General features: G+C 43.4%; 1 protein-coding gene across 7 annotated transcripts in view; it reads right to left on the bottom strand.

Moving 5' to 3' along the window:
• The window catches only part of FRMPD4 (FERM and PDZ domain containing 4), a 412,160-nt gene that overhangs the window by 165,981 nt on the left and 227,166 nt on the right, over window positions 1–19,013 (bottom strand). The window contains exon 1 of one of the 7 annotated variants that reach the window (XM_029999021.1): window positions 18,197–18,220. The exons of the other annotated variants lie outside the window; for them this stretch is intronic. The gene's annotated coding sequence lies outside the window, so the exon portion shown is untranslated. Of the gene's footprint in view, window positions 1–18,196; window positions 18,221–19,013 lie in introns of those variants that run through there. 7 annotated transcript variants of the gene reach the window in all.

Here is a 19,013-nt window from a genome sequence, read left to right as displayed (position 1 = left end):
CTCCATGCATCGTGATGAGATTAAACAAGAAGCCTGATAAACTGATAGGAAATTCTGCAGTTTGTTTAATCCTTTAAAGAAGTAGTGAAAATCTCTTTTTATTGCTTTCACGTTGTACTGGCATACACCCAATCATTTCATGGGCACAAAGACAGCTTTTTGTGAAGATATGAGCAGGAGTTAGAAAGAAAAATAAGCAGGGTACTAAAAATTTGATTACAAGCACGTGAGCACACACACAGAGCAGCGCGCTCTGCGCGGGCAGATCCGAAACATGAAAGAGTACAAAAAGACAGCGATACACTTACTTTCAGACTATCTCCGTAGTCTCCCAAAGATGTAGTATATAAAAATACTGCTATTGACCACCATTCAATGGAACCAAAATGATCTCTTTGCAGCAGACTCTGAGACTAAGCAGTAGCACAGCAAAAGGCAGCCAAGCTCGGAATTACATGTGTTTTCATCAGGTTCCCTGAATCCAGGCAGTACTTATCAAATGGGCCACTCTTTCAGGACTTTAGGCCCTTATCTAATCTATGCTGACAGAAGAGAAGAGATGAGTTCAGAATACAGAGACAACACGCAAAGCTTTTCAAACTACCTGTGCTAAAAGTATCCATGTCTCCAATAAAAAAGTGATTGTAAACCTTTCAAGTTATAGCTCAGGTGTAAAAATACTGAGCTGCTTTATTTCAGCTTAAGTGATAATAGTGACTAGAGATCCACATGCAAAGCCTAGTTCCCTAAGGCCAAAAATACACTCCTATAGGGGATGCATGTTGATACTGACAGCATAACCATCCTTTTATACATAATTTTAAAGCATTTTAAGATCCAGAGTGAAGAAGCTCTTTTTCCAGTCATCTGTGAAATCTGGTATGATGACACCATACAAAAAAAAAAACCCCATCAAGTGGTCCATGAAAGCATTCTGCTGAACGAAGACTGGTTTCCTACAGCTTTTTGCATCATACTTGAACCAAACTGTCTCCAGATAGCCTGTGTCTCTGAGACTTCACAGAAGCAAAGAAGTGCTGGCTGGGGCAAACTTCTGCTCAATCTGCTGCCAAAGTGGGAACTATTGCTAACAGCAGATCAAGTCAGCCACGGCCCTGTCCCAGTGAGTCTCAAAATCCTCTGAGGATGGAGATTAAACCACTTCTGTGGGCAACCCCTTCCAGTGCTGCTCTGCCCCTGCAGATAGAAGTTCCTCCCTTCAATCCCAAGTTACAATTTGTGCCATTACATCTCTCTTGTTGCCATCTGCCACCACTGAAAAAAGATCAGCTTTAACATCTTTGTAAATGCCCTTCAAGAAGTTTTAAGCTGCTACTGGACTGTTCTTTGGATTCCTCTTTTCCAGACTACGCAAGCTCAACTCTGTCAACCTCCCCCTTGCTGCCACATTCCTTAAGCCCCTCACCGTTTTGCTCGGCCTCCTAATGGTCCCTTCTCCCAACTCTTCTATCTACCTCTTGAAGTGGGGGGCCTCCAAAACTGAATGGAGTATTCCAAATAGCCTCATGAACGCTAAGTAGTAGAGGGGATAAAAACTTCCCTTGAAGTGCTGCTTCTAGTGTGGCCCAGTGCCTGATTTGCCTTATTTGCAGTAAGAGCACATTTATGGCTCATGTTCAATTCAACATAACACATGGGGTTCATTTGTATCAGGTGCTGAACTTTGTATTTCTCCTAAGTCAACTTCAAGCGGTTTCTGCTGCCCCAGTCCTCAGTTTTTGAGCTCTCTCTGGATTGCAGCTCTACCATACAGCATGTCAAACAACATAATTTAGTGTATCTGCAAATTTGCACAAAGTACACCTTGCTTCATGACCCAGGCTGCTGATGAAAACCCTAACAGCGTCAGCCTCACCCCCCTAGAGCACCCTGCTTGTTAAGGGCCTCCAACTGGATGTAAAGCATCACTAACCTTTCAGCAGCTAATTTTCAACCCACCTAAAACTCCACTTGCCTAGCCCATACTTCTTCAGCTTCCAAAGGAAACCTCTACGGGAAACAGTAAGCCCTACTGAATTCAAGGCATCTACTGCTCTCCCTCACCCCTGCAGCAAGTTATTTCATCCAAGGCAGCAATACGGTGAGTCAAGCACAGTTTGCCCTTGCTAAATCCATACTGACTGTTTCTGACTGTTGTCTTGTTCTTCGCACGTTTGGAAATGAGAATCTACTCCATGATCCTTCCAGGCCATGAGGTAAAGCTGACCAGCCTGTAGTTGCGGAGATGCTCCTTTTTGCCTTTCTTAAAGAGGGGTAAAACCTCAGCCTTTCTCATTCATCGGGGACGTCCCCCAACCGCACGGTTTTTCTGTAGTGGTCTCTGCCAGCTCTTTCAGCACACTCGGCACCTCCCATCCAGTCCCACTAATCTGAATATAACCAGTTTCTCTCCAAGTGGCCCCTAACCTGTTGCTCTCCAGGTGCTGGCTGTGCCTCACTTTCTCAAAAAATGCTGGCATATACACAGAGAGGGTGTTTTGGGTTTGTGTGGCAGGGTTTTGGCAGCAGGGTAGGGTCCGCAGGGCCGGCTCCTGTGAGGAGCTGCTGGGAGCTCCCCCGGCTCCGAGCCAGACCCGCCGCTGGCCCAGGCCGAGCCCGTCAGGGACAGTGGAAACACCTGTGGGAGAGCAGATTTAAGAGGGGAAACCTGCAGGGAGTGGGGGATTGGGATGGGAGAGGAACCCCTCTGTGGGTACCGAGGGCAGGGAGGAAGGCAGGAGGGGATGCCCCCGCAGCCCGCGGTGAGGCGGCAGGCTGTCCCCCCCAGCCACGGAGGGGAGCGGAGGCCGCCCAAGATGGCCGGGGCTCTGTGGTAAAGCCCGCGCGGGAGCAGGCTGGGACTGAAGGACTGCAGCCCGTGGGAGGGACCCGCGCTGGAGCAGTCGGTGGAGGACTGTCTCCCGCGGGAGACCCCCCACGGCGGAGCAGGAACGAGTGCGGAGGAGTCCTCCTCCCCCTGAGGAGGAAGGAGCGGCAGAGACCAGGTGTGAGGAACCGACCCCAGCCCCCATTCCCTGTTGAGCTGGGCAGGAGGGAGGACTGGGGGGAAGGCATTCTCAGGTCGGGTTTTACTTCCTAATATCCTTGTTTTGATTTGATTGGTAGTAAAGTAAATTGATTTTGTTCCTGCCCCAAGTTGAGCCTGTCTTTTGCCCGTGCCCACAAGTGGGGAGTGATCCCTCCCTGTCCTTGTCTCGACCCACGAGCCTGCCTTTGTATTTTCTCCTCATCCCACCATGGCCGGGGGGAGGAGTGAGCGAGCGGCTGCGTGGTGCTTTGTTACCGGCTGGGCTTAAACTACAACAGAGGGCAACAGGCTTTTCCCTGAGGGAAATAAAGCATTTAGTGCTTCCATTTTTCTGTACCATCACATACTACCTTGTCTCTCCTGTTCATCGATGAATCTACAGGTTTCCTGAACTTCCCTTTGCTATCGGTCTACTTCAAGAATCCCTTCTTGTTATTTTAGGTAGTTTTTGCCCTAACTGGCCTTTTCATTCCTGATTTCCAAGAAGAGATAAACTAAGTAGCCCAACAGTATTAAAAAGTTCTGGCAGATTTGCTACCATAAAGTTGAAAATGTAGCCTTACAGAACATAGCATATTTTTCCCACATTAGAAATACTATGAAAATTAATTTAATACTACCCACTACCAAGCCTAAATGGCTCAATCATTCCATGATTTCATTCCTATGTGACCAAGCTATGCTTTTTCACTCCTCCTCTATTATCTGTCCTTGTTTTTGTATGGTCCACTTTTTGCATGCTGCCTTTCTGAGTTTCAGTTCCCAAAGCGGTTCCTTGCCCAGTCAAGTGAGCCTTCTGTAGAAGTCCCCAGCCTTCTTGCACAACAGGATTATTTTTTTCCTGAGCTCTCAATAAGTTCTCATTAAAATCAAGCCTTGCATGGGAGGACTGAGGAGCCTGCCACTCGGGGACCCGTCCTTCTTGCCTCTGCCCCCAGAGCCCTACAGTCACCTTCAATCCGCTGAAGGCTTTTCCTGGCCACTTCACTGATGCCGGTCTAGATGCGCTGCCAGGGAAGCAGTCAGAAAGCCAGATCAGCGGTGGCAGCCTCTCTGCAACACCATGGATGCAGGCTCGAGGCAAGCAGCAGACCTCCCTAGGTGACCAATCTGGCTGGCAAACAGGACGCTCTGTCCCGCGGAGGGTGGAGTCACAAACCACTAACGCTTGTCGTGGCATCTTCACAGGATGGGTCTGAATTTGGTGACGCGAGGTGTCCAGCCTACAGCCCCCCCCCGCTAGCAGAAATCCTCCGTGCTCCTCTGCCGATGAAGCCCAGGCAAACAGCCACGAACAGAGACGGAGCCTTCTGTGTGTGCATCTGCCAACCTCCCCCTGGTCCAACACTTAAAAACCGGTAGGGGACACCTACCAAGGTTAATTTGACCTGATAGCTGGCATAGAGCGAGCGAGCCCTGCAAGCTGGGGCTAATCCAGCCCTGCGTGGGCACCGGCTGGCCAGCCACATGGCAGCTGCCTGGGGCCACGGGCAAGCGCCTACTGCCCTCCGCTACCTCAGCGGGTCAAAGACAAGTGCCGAGGAAGGGAGCATAGGTCCTCTTGGCTGAAGGCTGCGGTAGACTATTTTAGGACCACTGAGATCACCACCCATCTGGCCAGCTTGAAACACGTTCGACAATGAGTTAGAATGCGTGACAGGCACAGAAACAGGCGGCAAAGTTATGTAAGCTTTTTTTTTTTTCCTTCGGAAACCAGGCTAAGAAGTCACCCCTACACACGCGTACATCCTCCATATCAGCAAACTAGTTTTGCCAAATCCCAGTTCAACTATTTGCATGTATTTATTTCACTTTCTGAACACAAATATCATCCTGATTTCCTTCTCCATTCCTTTCTCCTCTAAATCCCACTTGGCACTATTGAGACCATATAGTCAGAACATGCTCTTTTTGTTTCTACACAATGGAGGAAAGATACAGGATGTCTCCACAATCATGATTTTCTCTAACCCCCTTCTTCCAACAAGCTGCTATAAAAAAAAAATCAGAATTTGTTTTATGCCTAAACACAGAAGACGAAGCAGGTGCTAAAAATCCAACTCTTCCTGCTGGACAGTTTTAGCTATTACTCAGTTCCATCAACAGATAATATAAATGGCCCAACAGCATTAAAAGTTATTGCAGATAAGCTACTATAAAGTTGAAAATGTAGCCTTACAGAACGTAGCATATTTTGCCCACATTAGAAATACTGCAAAAATGAATTGAATACTACCCACTACCAAGCCTAAATGGTTCAATAGCCTGTTATCTGGGAAATTAACATCTTCCACATTTCTCAAAGTAGGTTTAATCTAAGATATAACTTATAGTAAAATGAAGAATGAAAATGAAAAATAAAGAAGCTTGAGTCAACTCTACTGATTGGCATTTTAGCTGTAACGTAAAAGAAAACAAATCTAATGTAGACCCTTGTGGGATTTAGGCAACTGATGTAATACAAGCAAATTATATTGATTTTTCCCCTCAACAGCTATGGTTTAGATAATGAAAAGAAAACACCAAACAGTATTAAGAAAAACAGAAATGAAAGCCTACAGGTTCAAGTCAGGTTGCACCATGCAGACCTTTTTCTGAATAAAACTCGAAAGCCACTAATTACTTTTTCCTTCGGTACTCTATCACATATCACACAATTGCTGAGGTCCTAGCTAACAACTGAAGGTTCAGGGTCATAATTTCTGACATGTCAGTTATTGCTAGCCAATGACTGAGACTTAGTTTTAAAAGATGCCACAAAGCTAACTAACTTCAATCAGGCACTCTTAAAAGTCACCACAAAAAGCCTTTGTGCTGCTGAAGCCAGAAAATAATCTTATGAGGAATGGAAGGTGATAGTACAATGTTATTTAATGCACTATAGGGTGAGGGGAAGAACATAAACCAGCCTGCCGTTGCCTAAGAAGCTGGACATAAAACCTGTTTTTCCTGACAAGTCTAATTGTCAGATTGCAGCTCACCATTCAGTTTTGGAAGAGGTCAGATTGCCTGCCCTAAGCAATGGTAATTAGCTAGATGCAAAGGGAAGCTGCAAGTCCAGTATCAGTTTATCGAAAGCTATAGTAATATGTGAGATGTAAGCATTAAACTTCATCGTCTAGATTGCAGGAAAACAGGCGTTAAAAAGGGGATGGGCAAACCTATCTTTCAAGCCCACTTTCCTGGAGTAGAGTGGCAAAGTCATGTTAGCTTACATAGAAACCACTGTAAAAATAATGAAATAAACTATTGCTGTCTTCTTTTAAAAGGGACTTGACTTCTATGGATTAATCGGCAGAAAATTACTAAACAATCAGGCTTTATCGCTAACCTTCCCCCTATCCTCTAGAGAAGAAAGCGTCCAATTGAAACATTTTTGGCAGGTGAACCAAAGCAAATTAGGCTGTATTCTTTCCAATTCTATCCTAACACAGGTTCTTTGATGCAAGATTGCATTTCCAGACCTCCCATGTGAAAGAATATTAGTTATGCTGTCTTTGCAGCTTAAAAAAAAACAAACACAAAAACAACCCACAAACCAACCTAGGCAAACTATAGAACTAGACGTGAGAAATGTTATCCCTTCATTCTGCAAGTATGCAATCCTCTGTGGAAGTTAAGATACCCATAACTGCTTGGTGTGAGGGAGGACCTACGGAAATATGTCTTCAAACGACAACACAAACTAAGGAATATTGCAGTGATTAAGCAGAAACTCAGTCCTTCCCCATCGTCATAACACCACATCACAACACACCAACAGAAGGCACTGCAAATCATACCAAAAAACCCACTTTGCTCTTAAAAAAATGCTTTAAAGTTGCACTGCTGGCACTACTAAACTCACACTGGCTACCATCTAGATATTTTAGTATCACATTAAGTGAACTGGTTTTGGCTGCGGTAGAGTTAATTTTCTTCATAGTAGCCAGTATGGGGCTACGTTTTGGATTTGTGCTGAAAACAGTGTTGATAACACAGGGATGTTTTCATCACTGCTGAGCAGGGCTTACACAGAGCCAAGGGCTGTTCTGCTCCTCACCCCACCCCACCAGCGAGGAGACTGGGGGGGCACAAGAAACTGGGAGGGGACACAGCCGGGACAGCTGACCCCAACTGACCCAAGGGATGTTCCATGTCATATGACATTATGCTGAGTATATAAAGCTGGAGGAAGGAGAAGGAAGGGGGGGGGGGGGGGGGATATTAAGAGTGATGGCGTTTGTCTTCCCAAGTCACCGTTAGGTGTGCTGGAGCCCTGCTGTCCTGGAGATGGCTGAACACCTGCCTGCCCATGGGAAGCGGTAAATGAATTCCTTGCTTTGCTTTGCTTGCGTGCGCGGCTTTTGCTTTACCTATTAGACTGTCTTTATTCCAGCCCACGAGTCTTCTCACTTTTACTCTTCCAATTCTCTCCCCACCCCACCAGGGAGGAATGAGCGAGCGGCTGTGTGGGGCTGAGTTGCCAGCTGGGGTTAAACCATTACACTAAGAATGGGTGATCCAAATTCTTCTGCTTCTGCATCCACCTGCATTTCAGTGTTTCACCAGTAACGGAAATGCTACCACAATCTGTTCCTATGGATGCTGTAAGGACTCCACTTGTTGGCATTTCAGGTTTCTGCAGAAGGGGAAGTACTTCTGCGAGTATGAAAGAATATCTAAATACTTTCCACAGAAGAGTGCTGTCTCAGATGCATGTTGGGCTTACAGGAAGAGTCCCCCTCCCAAAAAAAAAAAAGAGGTGGAGGTAATGTATTTTAAGCATCACCACTCTAATTTCAGTAACCATTGTATTCCTTCTGTTCTACTGAAGTTCATGGTAGAATGAATCTTACAATCCATAAATGGTAACTATAATTCTTAAAAGACTGCCTTTTGTCACAAGGTCTTCAGAAGCTTTTAAGAGGAGATGTCAAGCAGGCAGGCAGACTTTTTTTGCCAGGCAATAGAAATGTTACTTAAATCAATCTTGTAGGAAAAGGAAATAACTGCCACTTTACTATGTAAATATCACCGTGTTCAAATACCACCATCCCCTGGAATAAGGATAAAGGTTTTATGGAAGAAAGGTTAAAAAAAAAAAAAAAAAAAAAAAAAAAAAAGAGGATTCTAAGGTTTGCATTTGTAAGACTTATTTATTTTTCAAAATCTATTAGATTTTTTTTTCCACTGTTATATTTGTTTCCACTTTTGGAGACTGCTTTTATAACTTTAATTTCAATAGCATAAAAGTTCTATCATAATTAATTTTTGTCTACTAATAAAGATGAGAACCTCAGCCTCTGGGTTTATAGATTCCTTTCCAAGTGCAACATCCTGGTCACGGTGGTCTCCAGCAATTCAAGCGGCTTCCCTTCACCAAGCTGCAAAGCTTTAGACATGAAGGAGCAAGCCTGGTAAAATCTGCCTGGCAAGCACTGGCCAGGGCTTCTAGCAAGCAGCAAGAGAAGGTGAACGCACAGACATAGCTCCTCTGAACAGAAAAAGTCTAGTAAGGTACTACATGATGAGGACATCCAGCTTTAAATAATCAAAACAGCAAGAGACAACCAGACTTTCAACACCACTTCTGGAACCATCTTCTTTTTGCCCTGTACAGTAGTTTAGATTTTAACCTTCTAAGGAGATTTTTGATTCCTCTCTGCTGATTGTTAAAACACAGGCTAAACCGAACAGAAAAAAAATTAAGCTTATCTAGACTTTCTCATTTGTTATTCTTCCTAAATTCCTTTATGCCCTGTAGATGCTCTCCCTTTTCCCAGACCTTTTCTCTTCAGGATTCTTCTCCTCACGCTTCGTTCTGCATCAACTTTTGGTGCCGCTCCAGCCCCCAGAGCCACGACAGAAACCGCAAACCCTGAGCTCCCCCCGCTCTCACACACACAAACCCAATCTTTCAAGTGGATCCTCTTGCTTGTCCCTCCCAGCTATTTTTCTCTTCTGTCAGCGTCGCAGCTGTGACTCCAACACCTAGTCTGTATACTTGCCCCACCACAGGCAGCCAGGATGGCACAGCAAGACACCATTTCACCAGGAGAAAGGAGCACGCAGAGAAACTCAAAGGCTGTGCAGGGAAGCAACTAACTCTATCTCACACTCCTCCCCGAAAGCTTCCCACTCACACCCAAAACCTAGCGCTCCGCTGACCTGCTTCCCCATCTGAGATGGCTTCTTCTACAACCGAAACACAACACTGCCCACAAATGTGCAGAGAGCAAACACCACGTGGGCCTAACGTGTGTCTCTAGTAAGCCCCTCCTAGGCTGAGGAGAGCTATCAATCGAAAGTAACTTTGACTCGTTTTTTGGGTCAGAGCTCAAAGTGTTCGGGTTGTTTGGCACAACAGGGCTACCATGGACTGCTTGGAGTCCCTGCAAAACCAAGGCATAGGCGCGCTCACTGCTGCTCCGTACTGCAACCCTCCCGGGGCAGAGCCGTCGTAGCAAAGGTGGTTGTTGATTTGAAACCACGACAGGCCTGCTTTAGGTGCAGCAAAAAGTCCTTCAGATGAAAAAACAAAACAAAACCAAAACTATTAAGGTTTCCAAAACAACGGTACATGAACATGCATCTCCTTAAAGAGGAAACTAATTAGTAAGCTGGAGCATACAGTCAAAATGTAAGCCGCTGTTTGCAGTGTTTAAGAATGAGAAATATTTAATTAGCAGCTATTCTTACAGTCTGAAGCCAAAGATTTGTTATTCCGAAACGACTTCACTGTCAGTGGTTTCCAAATAAACGGAGGCAGAACTGCAAGAGACTTCAAACTAAGTAGATCTGACTGCAGATTCAGTGTACGCACCCAGAAGGGTGATGCAATCAAGACTTACACATCAATGTCTCCGAGACGCTCAAAGCATGACATGTTGTACAAACACAATCTTAATGCAGTGTGAGGCAAAGGTGCAAACGGAAACGTAGCTGTGGACTTAAACATTAAGACAGACATTCGTATGCAAAGATAAATTACGCCACACGATGTGTACAAAGCACACACCCATAGAACTGAAAGCTTACTAGGATTAAAATTTCATCACATATTTGTTTTTGAACTAGATTTATGACAAGAGATAAATGACAAAGTATGCAAATCACTTCAGCCACCTGGCAGGTAGGGAAATTTGCTGCAGGGAACAAACAAGTAATAAATAAATAAATACATAGAGAATATGTTGCCAGGCTCAAAGATGAAGGGCTACAAGAAAATGGACTCTCTTCCCTCCAGCAGAGGTCACAGCAGTCAATAGGAATTATTAGCATCATTCTTGTAACATGAGAACAAGCCAAGCTGCCAAGTAATAGCTACACTGCAACAGTATTTCACACACTAGCTTTAGCAGTAATACAGAAGAAAATTTTGTTTCTTTTAAAGAAAAGGACATTGATTTCCATCAAGAAACTAAACTTGTCAATTCTTCTCTCAAGATACTTTTTTCCTGTTGAACTCGATGCATCTTGTCTTAAAAGATCTCTGGCAGCCCTGCAACCTGATGCAGGGCTTTTCACTCTAATGAAAATCCTGTCACCACATAATATAAGTCACCAGTATTGCACAGTAGCTTCCTAGAAACTGTAGCCCTTTTTTTTTTTTTTTTTTGTTCTGGTCAAGAGAAATTGTCTACTCATGACAAATTCTTTGATAGAAACTTAGGGAAGTTAAACATGGAGTGAAGGGATGCCTGAAGGTTTAACATCCATGAATACTTTTTCCCACTGATCAATTGCCTGAGCTCATGGCTCCTGAAGACACTGCTGGTCCCTACTCTCATTTCTGCCCACAGAACATCCCACAAACAAAAATAAGGCATATTTTTATTTGTGTTTGTCCATATAACAAAGGCTTAACCTGATGGACTATATCCTTATGATCAGTTTTGAAACCGATGGTTAGTGCAAAAAACGATCTTTGAAGGAAATGCTGTGCACGCAAAATGATGATTTACTGCAAGGAGAAATCTCCATGTCTGGTTTTCTCTGATGATGACTTTATTCAAACTACAGAATCCTTATGATATAGTATGGAAGCCACCTTCCCCCAGACTTCTCTTGCTCAAGTTGTTCATGTGGTTTTTGACAAGAAAAAAACCACCAAACAAAATCCACCAGGTAAAGTGGATTATCCCAAACCTGTTTTCCTCCTCCTGCTTGAGGAATTATTTGCACACCTGAACGTGGAACGTGTTCTAAATGTCTGCTGGCTTCAGCTGGGTAACACTACAGAGCATAGCTCCCAAATAAATGGGTGAGCCAAGTGGTTCCCCCCCCAGGCATAAGTGTTCCTTTCACATCCATTATTTCAAAGTATTTAGTTGTAGCACCAAGGTTTTTCAGAAGGCAAATTTAGGATACACATTTTGGGAGGAAGTGAGAAGCAACAGTACCTAGTCACTTGCATTGGCAATGCTAGGTTGTAAATCTGACAGTGGATGGCATGTGATGGAAGAAAAAGGACATTTGAAATGCTGCAATACTACTACTGCTATGAAGGCTCCAAAAAATTAATAGCTCCTTGGACTCGAATGATGAAAAGAATAAGCTCCTCTGAGTGTCTATCTTCCCCACACATACACCTTTGTAGTGACAGAGATCGGGCATTTTTCAATTATATCAAATTTTTATTTTACTTTTTTTGTTTTCTCCTTTTTTGGTTTTTACAGAGAGAGGACCATTTGGTCCATCAGTACATTTGGACTTGCAGCCTATAATACTTCTTTTTTCTAAGCATTCATCCAAGCAGCTAGCTACTGCTTTCCAGATTCTGAATTTCTGGTGAGAAATTATTAAATAAGCAGATTACCTGGTCTCTCCTCACCACTGGAGGCACCACCGCCATGCAACAACTGCCTCAGCTGCAAAGCAACATAGCTGCTTGCATCAAAGACCATCTCCAGCTATTTTTTTTGTCCAGGAGACATTCAGTAATATATCCATCCAGGTCGCACCCTGCACATTAGCCCCACGTCTGAATACCTCCCCGGTCAGGCCACCTGCTGGCAGAGGCTTGTGAGCAGAGCGGGAATTAAAAGGACAAGCCAGATGTCAGAGGGAACAACTGCTTAGTGACAGCACCACCGTGGTAGGAAGAGACATCTCACAGAAATCTTGTCTTAAATTTCAACAACACACAGCCACGAGCCCCAGGCATGCTGCATGACGCAGGGAATGAAATCTCTAGTTACGCTGAAAGAACAAGAGGTACAGGGCTATCTACAACACGACACTACGCTTACCTTTTCCTGTTAACAGGATGAGGGATTTTTTTTTTTTTTTTTTTTTTTCCCCTTCTCCCCTTCCAAGTCTGGACACTCACAATTTTAGCAGCGCAGGAAGCACATCCCAGTGTGCAGCATCTTCCCCACAGTCCGATTCCCCAGCAGGAACCAGGCGCCTGGCCCCTGCCCGCACACCCGGCTCCTCACATCCCTGGGGACCAGGAGGCAACGCTGCTCACCCCCCTGCCCTCTACCTACCCCGCAGGTCCCCTCAGTGGCAGCACCTGCCAAACCACGGTTGAAGTTTGGCTTTTGGCAGGGAGGTTCAGTGCTCGAGCAGCTGTCCCCACTTTGGGGAAAAAGCAGGTTACTGGACAGAAGCCGTTTGCATCTCCGATTCTGATCTACCGTCGGACGAACGATACTGGCCAGGAATACAGCAGTTTCAAGAACGTGCTAGATGGTCTGTAACTGAAGACAAAGCCATACATTTAAAATAAAAATCTAAATTAAATAAAAAAGAAAAAAAAAAAAGTGTGTCAAAAAAATGTTTCACAAGATCTGAACAGATTGCAGCGATATTATATCCTTATGAAATCCAATGTGATTTGAAAGGCTTCTTTACTATGGTTGTTTTGGTATCTCTTTGAAACTGAAAACCAAATCAATTTAGACAAAAATATTACCCAATTACGCTTGCTGCCGATGATTCCAACTGCATGGGAAATGTGAACACAGTCGAGTGTGAAATGATCCAGCCTCAGACAGAAAACTCTAGAAAATTATTTATCTGCACTGAAGGGGCCACAAAGACGCAATTAATTTACTGAAGAGACAACCAACAATCGCAAGTAATGTTAAAGTAGTACCAAAAGTTTGTGTGAAAACAGAGGGAACCGAAGTCATACTGTAGTCATACTTTATCCAGCCGAGTTAAAAGTAACTCTGCCCCTCACGACCCAGTTTCTTTCAGCAAACGTCCATCTAAACCAACCACCGCTCACCTCAGCCAAAGTGCCTTTTCAGAAGCCTGACACGCAGAGATGCCCTTTCTGCAATCCTACTTCCAACACACCCCCACACCCAGCACTCCTCTCCTTTGCCTTCCCTCTGCTTGTGCTTTTTAGACAGACAAGGAATTTTCAACTCCTTAGAGCAAAGATTTTTCTTTTTTTTGGTTAAATAACCCAGGTTTTCAATGCTGTTGAACACTCTCTTTCAGACACATTTGCAGCATGGAGAAGGATGGTACAGACAAGACAGTCTCAGAAAAAAGTAATACATTTTTTATTCCATCTTTTCCTCACTTGATCTCATATCCGCACATCTCCACTGCACTGTTCCTTCCCTCTTCTGAAATCCAAGCAAACCCAGAGAGAACAGACGGCTCTCAATGTCTCTTAGAAATCCTAAGTGCTTCTTACATATTTCACTTGAACGCTGCCCTCGGAGAGCCTGTGGGAGGTATTCAGAAAAGCAACCTTTGGTTTAGTGATGCTTGTCCTCTTTAGCTTGATCTATCGCTGACAAAGAAAAAGAGGCTCTTCCAAAGAGTGGGATGCAGCAGCTGCTATCCAGCTTGGGCAGAGAACTCCCTTTTGGAAGAGGCATTTTCTCTCCCTTGACTACGGGACGTACAGGGAAGACCCTCCTTACTTACCGCTGCAGATGACTCCTCACTTAAATTTCCAGGCACACTCTCCTACACCTCCCTACCTAAATCCATCACTCAGCTTCTGCTCTCTAAATCTAGCATGTTAACAACCGTGAGAGGCCCCTCTAAATGTTATTTAGTTTACCCAAATGATACTTACTCGTCGATGCCATGTGCAAATCTGCTATTACTGGATAGCTCGCTACTAACAGATAAGGAAGCTTTTCATAATGCAGTTAAGTTATAGAGGAGACAGGTAAACATAAATTAAATTACGAGAAGAAGTTCGTAACAGAGTCTGTTGGTGAGTATCTTAAATGGAGACTATGCTGAAGCTTGGCAGGTCTTGTTAGCAAGATGCCCATGTTGCAATGTATTATAGTGTGCTTTTTAAATTATGGAATGCACGTCCTAGCTAGTAAGAGAAGTAGGGTATGTCTAAATCTACTATCAAAGTCTATTCTGTCTGTAAAGTCATTAGCACCCATTCCCATACTGCAGGTTCACTAAAATTATTCCAAAAGAAGTCCAGGTTCACAGGACGTGCCAGCAAGTCTCGGGTATAAGTCTCTGGACAAACCACATGAATTTCCACTGTATTCATACCCTGCAGGAAAACACGTTTTCAAGCTGGATCTGAGACAGACCCAGAGTCAGGGGTCAGTGCCAGAAAGAAGCATATTAAAGGACTATGAGGCCAAAAATAAAAGCCCTTTGGATAAGACAGAGCTAATGAATTGCTGCAAGTGATATAAATGAGAAAGACCCGTCAGTCGCTGATTTACATGACAGCACCACAAGGACTGGTGGCAGTAAGAACAAACAACAGTTCACAGATTCCTACAAAAAAAGCTCTGCTGGACCTGATGTTTTGAAGTTTTTTCATTTAGCCATATTATATATTTTGAAAAGGCTGACAAGCCCCAATTATAAACGGACAGACCTGTATCACCTTATGCTGTGACACTGCCTTCCTTGCACACAACTCTGAACAAAGCTCCTCTACTACCCTTGGTGCAAATGCAAGATTTCACTGCTGAAAACAGCAGACTCTAGGAGGTTATTGAACTCTGCTCTTTGAGACCATAAACAAGGAAATGAATAATTTATTTTAATCTTTCTTCTGAAATACTGTAAGAGGTCCAGAGACCCTCCTTCTCTCATCCCCCTCCAGTGACAACCTTCCCATGAGAACTCCTCTCTAGATTGAGCTATTCATCTGAGTAAAACCAGCTTACACCAATTTTTTTTTAGCAATAGATTTCACTTTCCAACTTGTGATAGCAAGTTCTGTGCCTCTGCTTTCACACATCTCTAAGCAAAAACCTTCTTTAAAAAGTACCAACCAAACTCAAAGGGTCCAGTCTCTGAAATGTAATGGCTACGTGTCAGCCATGCTTCCACCCAGCTTCTACATGTTATTTTTCCACATTTTTCAATAGCACAATAAAAAAAAAAAGTACATCCAGTTCCTTCTTGCTAGAAGAGCCAAGAAACAATTCACACAGAAGTTGTCTTTAATTCTCCTTAGAGAGAGTGAAGACTTAAAGAACATCAATACCTAGCTTGGAATGAGTTTTTAAAAACTTTACATGGGCTACCAAAGTATACCATAAATGCCACCGATAAACTTAAAGAGTTTAAACTGGAAAGGATATAAAGAGAACTGCTGGTCTTTAAGCAGCAAGGGGAATACCGCAATCTGGCTGTCACTCCACTAGCAGCACCCAGCACAACACAGTCCCTCTCTACTACTACCGTCCCTTTACATCATTACAACACAAGGAACGTAGTACTCGGCAGAAGCTCTGCAGAAAAGGGACCCTGAACCCAGCAAGTTGGCAAAGCAGATATTTAAACCAGCTTTGTGCAAGACCACACCTTAGCTGCCTTTGTTAAACCAGCATACCACTTTATGTACTTATCTCACAAAACCTAGCAGATTAACTACAATAATAAACTTTGCTCAGAAAACATAAGATTAAATATTGCACTTCCCTCAGATCCGGTATTGACCCCACACCAGTCACAGTATAGGGGGCATTATGAATACCTTTAATGCCTTTTTATAGCTATATAGTTCATGGCTAGGGAAGGAGACAGACAGATATCCCACTGCTCCCAAACAGAAACTGCAAATATTATAAGAGGCAACCAATGACTTAAAAATTTGGATTTAACAAGGTTGTGGTTTTGTTCTGGTTTAATATGTTTCTAAAAAAAAGAGGCCGCGGCCACCAAATATCCTTGGCCTTGCATCAGTAGCTATAGAAAAAATTGCCAGATTCAGGAAGCCAGGCTAATGAAAACCCGCATCTGGACCTACCTTGCAAGGGAGAACTGCTTGACCCTAACGAGGACGGTCTCTTCACTGCCAAGGCCCGCTCAGCCAAGGGGAAAAAGCACAATGTGTGACCCGATTTTGCTTTCTCTTTCTGTTTGTCCAGATACAACATGAGGAGACCCAAGCCTCATCTCTAAAGAGTCCAGCTGCAGCCGTTAGTTAACACGCATTCCATACTGAGACATAATTTCACTTGTGCAAGAAGGGGTAAGGTTAGGGTTTGCTACAGCAAATTAAGTAGGGCAGCACCTGTCAATCACAGCAGTAACAAGAGCATAAATGCTGGGATTTCGGTCCTCGCCAAGGCTGGACAGTCATGTTTCCAGAGGCCGAGTGCACACACGTGCAAGGGTACCAAACACCACACTGACAGGCTTCCCGCGCCACGGGGCTCGGCTGCCCCAAGCCTTGTAATGTGTTCTAAAGTAGTTTTAATACAGAAGCAATGAGGTTTGGGGAGGATATTGCTGTTGCTCCTTGTAATAAACAATATTCAACACTGCTGCATCTTCTAGGTAGTATTTTTCCAGGCACTTACTGAAAGAAAATAATAGTACCAAGTTTAAAAAAAACCAAACAAATAAAACCCACTGTGTGTGTGTCTATAATTTTTCTACAATCATTTAATTCCCAGGAACAAACCATAGCTTTTTACTACGTTACCCTAAACCGATGCCAGCCTGGGCCCACCTCACTCCCTGACATCAACGGCCCCGATCTTATCCCGATCACCCAGGCGGCTGCCAGCCAGCAAGGCAACACATCAGAAGAAAGGTCAGAGTTTAGTTTCTATATTAAAAGAAAGCATACATGTATACATATATATGTATGATGGTCTACAATTGCTGTTTTGTATTTAACAAGCCAGGACTGTAGAGCCTGGGCAAGCACATGTAACACACCAGAAATACGGCTTTTAACAGTCACGGTGCAGACACATATATTTTAGATTAAAATGGCCAACTACAGGAAAAAAAAACCCTAAATACTTTCTGCAAACCCAGATGGTTAACTCGGTATCACCCTCTAACAAATAGCTCCTAAAATGAAGCAAAAAAGATGAGGAAAGAATTATTTTGTTTTCCAGCTTCTTACTTGGCTTTTGACAGAACTTCATTCACAAAAAAAAAAAAAATTGTTTCTCATCTACTTCTTGCAGGCAGGCAGCTCCTCTTTTGTTTGCAAGCGCAAAGCATAAGAAGAGAAAATCAAAAACACTTTTCTGAAAACAAGAAAGCTCAGTACTGGTATTCAGCGCTCAGATTTTAATTTCCGATTTAATTTAAAAAACTGCACATTATGGAAGACAACTGTTCCTTCCAAACCGTAGATATGCTGCTCTCCTGCACCCAAATTCTTGTCACATATCCTCATGCTCTGCACTTAGAAAATGTAACAGGCATGAGTCCAAACTGAAACTGGTTCAGAGCTAAAAATTATTTGTCATCCCAGGCACTCTGGTGCAGTCTCAGTGATGGGTAAAGTCTAGGATACACTATTAAAATTATTATTCAAATTAAAGTTCTCCTGGAAATTGCTGTGGAACTTTTTTTTTGGCCTATCACATCCAGTAACATTTTAGAATAAATATTCTTCAATAATAATTATAACAAACAGTAATAATTCCATCAGAGTTTAAAAACAAACTAGAATAAACAGTGAAGCCAAGCTGGAAACTTCTAGAATCACCTTTAATGTCTTCATATGCTTTTTTTCAACATTTCAAACAAGCTGACTAGTCAAACTTTTGTTCAGCTATCTACGTTTTCTGCAGGTTTTCCCTTTCAGTTTTCATGTTTCAGTACAAAATACCTAAGAACAGAAGCAAAAAGTTTACAGAAAGAAGTTATAACCAGCATAAATATCACTAGAATACTAAGTTTTCAACCAAAAATAATAAAAAAAAGGATTGTAATGAAAAGATGTGATCCTACCCACAGGTAAAGCTATGGATGAGCAGGCTTCGCTCCCATATTTTCTCAAGCAATCTTTTCTCAATGGCACCGCTGAAATGGGACCCCTGGAACGCTCCAGCTGCTGACAGGGGTTTTTTTATTCTTTTCTAAAGAGACGTTTATGTGCATGGATGGACAAGAACAAGCCACGTCAGACTCTGTACACCAAAAAACAATGTAGTTTAAAAAAGCTGGAAGCCCATTTTTGCCACGTTTGACACTACAGCCTTATTTTCACATCACAAACGGATTCTGCCCCTCTTCAGAAGATAAAACAGCATACAGAAAAACGCTTTCTTTTTTCCCCTCAGTCCCACCAAACCCTCCCCATCTAAAAACATCATTTTGCTCATGTTTCCAAATATCACTCACCATTATTAATGGCTCAGAGCTATCAAAGTGATGCCTCAGCAAATACTGCCGTTCCCACTACCGGGAAAGTCCATCCTCCCTCACGCTCTGCAGAGTCTTATCAAAAATTCACATTGCCATCAGCAAGTAGTTGATAAAATACAACAAAATGCAATTACACATCTTATTTTATGTCACAGGAGTTGAACTTCAGCCCTACATCGCTGCTGCTGCAAAGGACCCTACATCCTTACAACACCAGGCAGCTGCTTTCTCGTGCCTCTCAATGAAGCCTCCAGAGGCTAATTATCTTGACTACGTGTTTGTCAATACAGCTTTTAAAAATCTACACAATGCATCAGGTTCACAGAAGGAGAACTGTAATTGTCGGTAGTCATTGCCTACAACAACAGATGCCTGTTCAAGCTTAATTCGTCAATGCCCA

This window comes from Aquila chrysaetos, chromosome 23 (genome assembly GCF_900496995.4).
Source record: "Aquila chrysaetos chrysaetos chromosome 23, bAquChr1.4, whole genome shotgun sequence".
Lineage (NCBI taxonomy): Eukaryota > Metazoa > Chordata > Aves > Accipitriformes > Accipitridae > Aquila > Aquila chrysaetos.
This window is presented reverse-complemented; position numbering and strand designations above follow the sequence as displayed.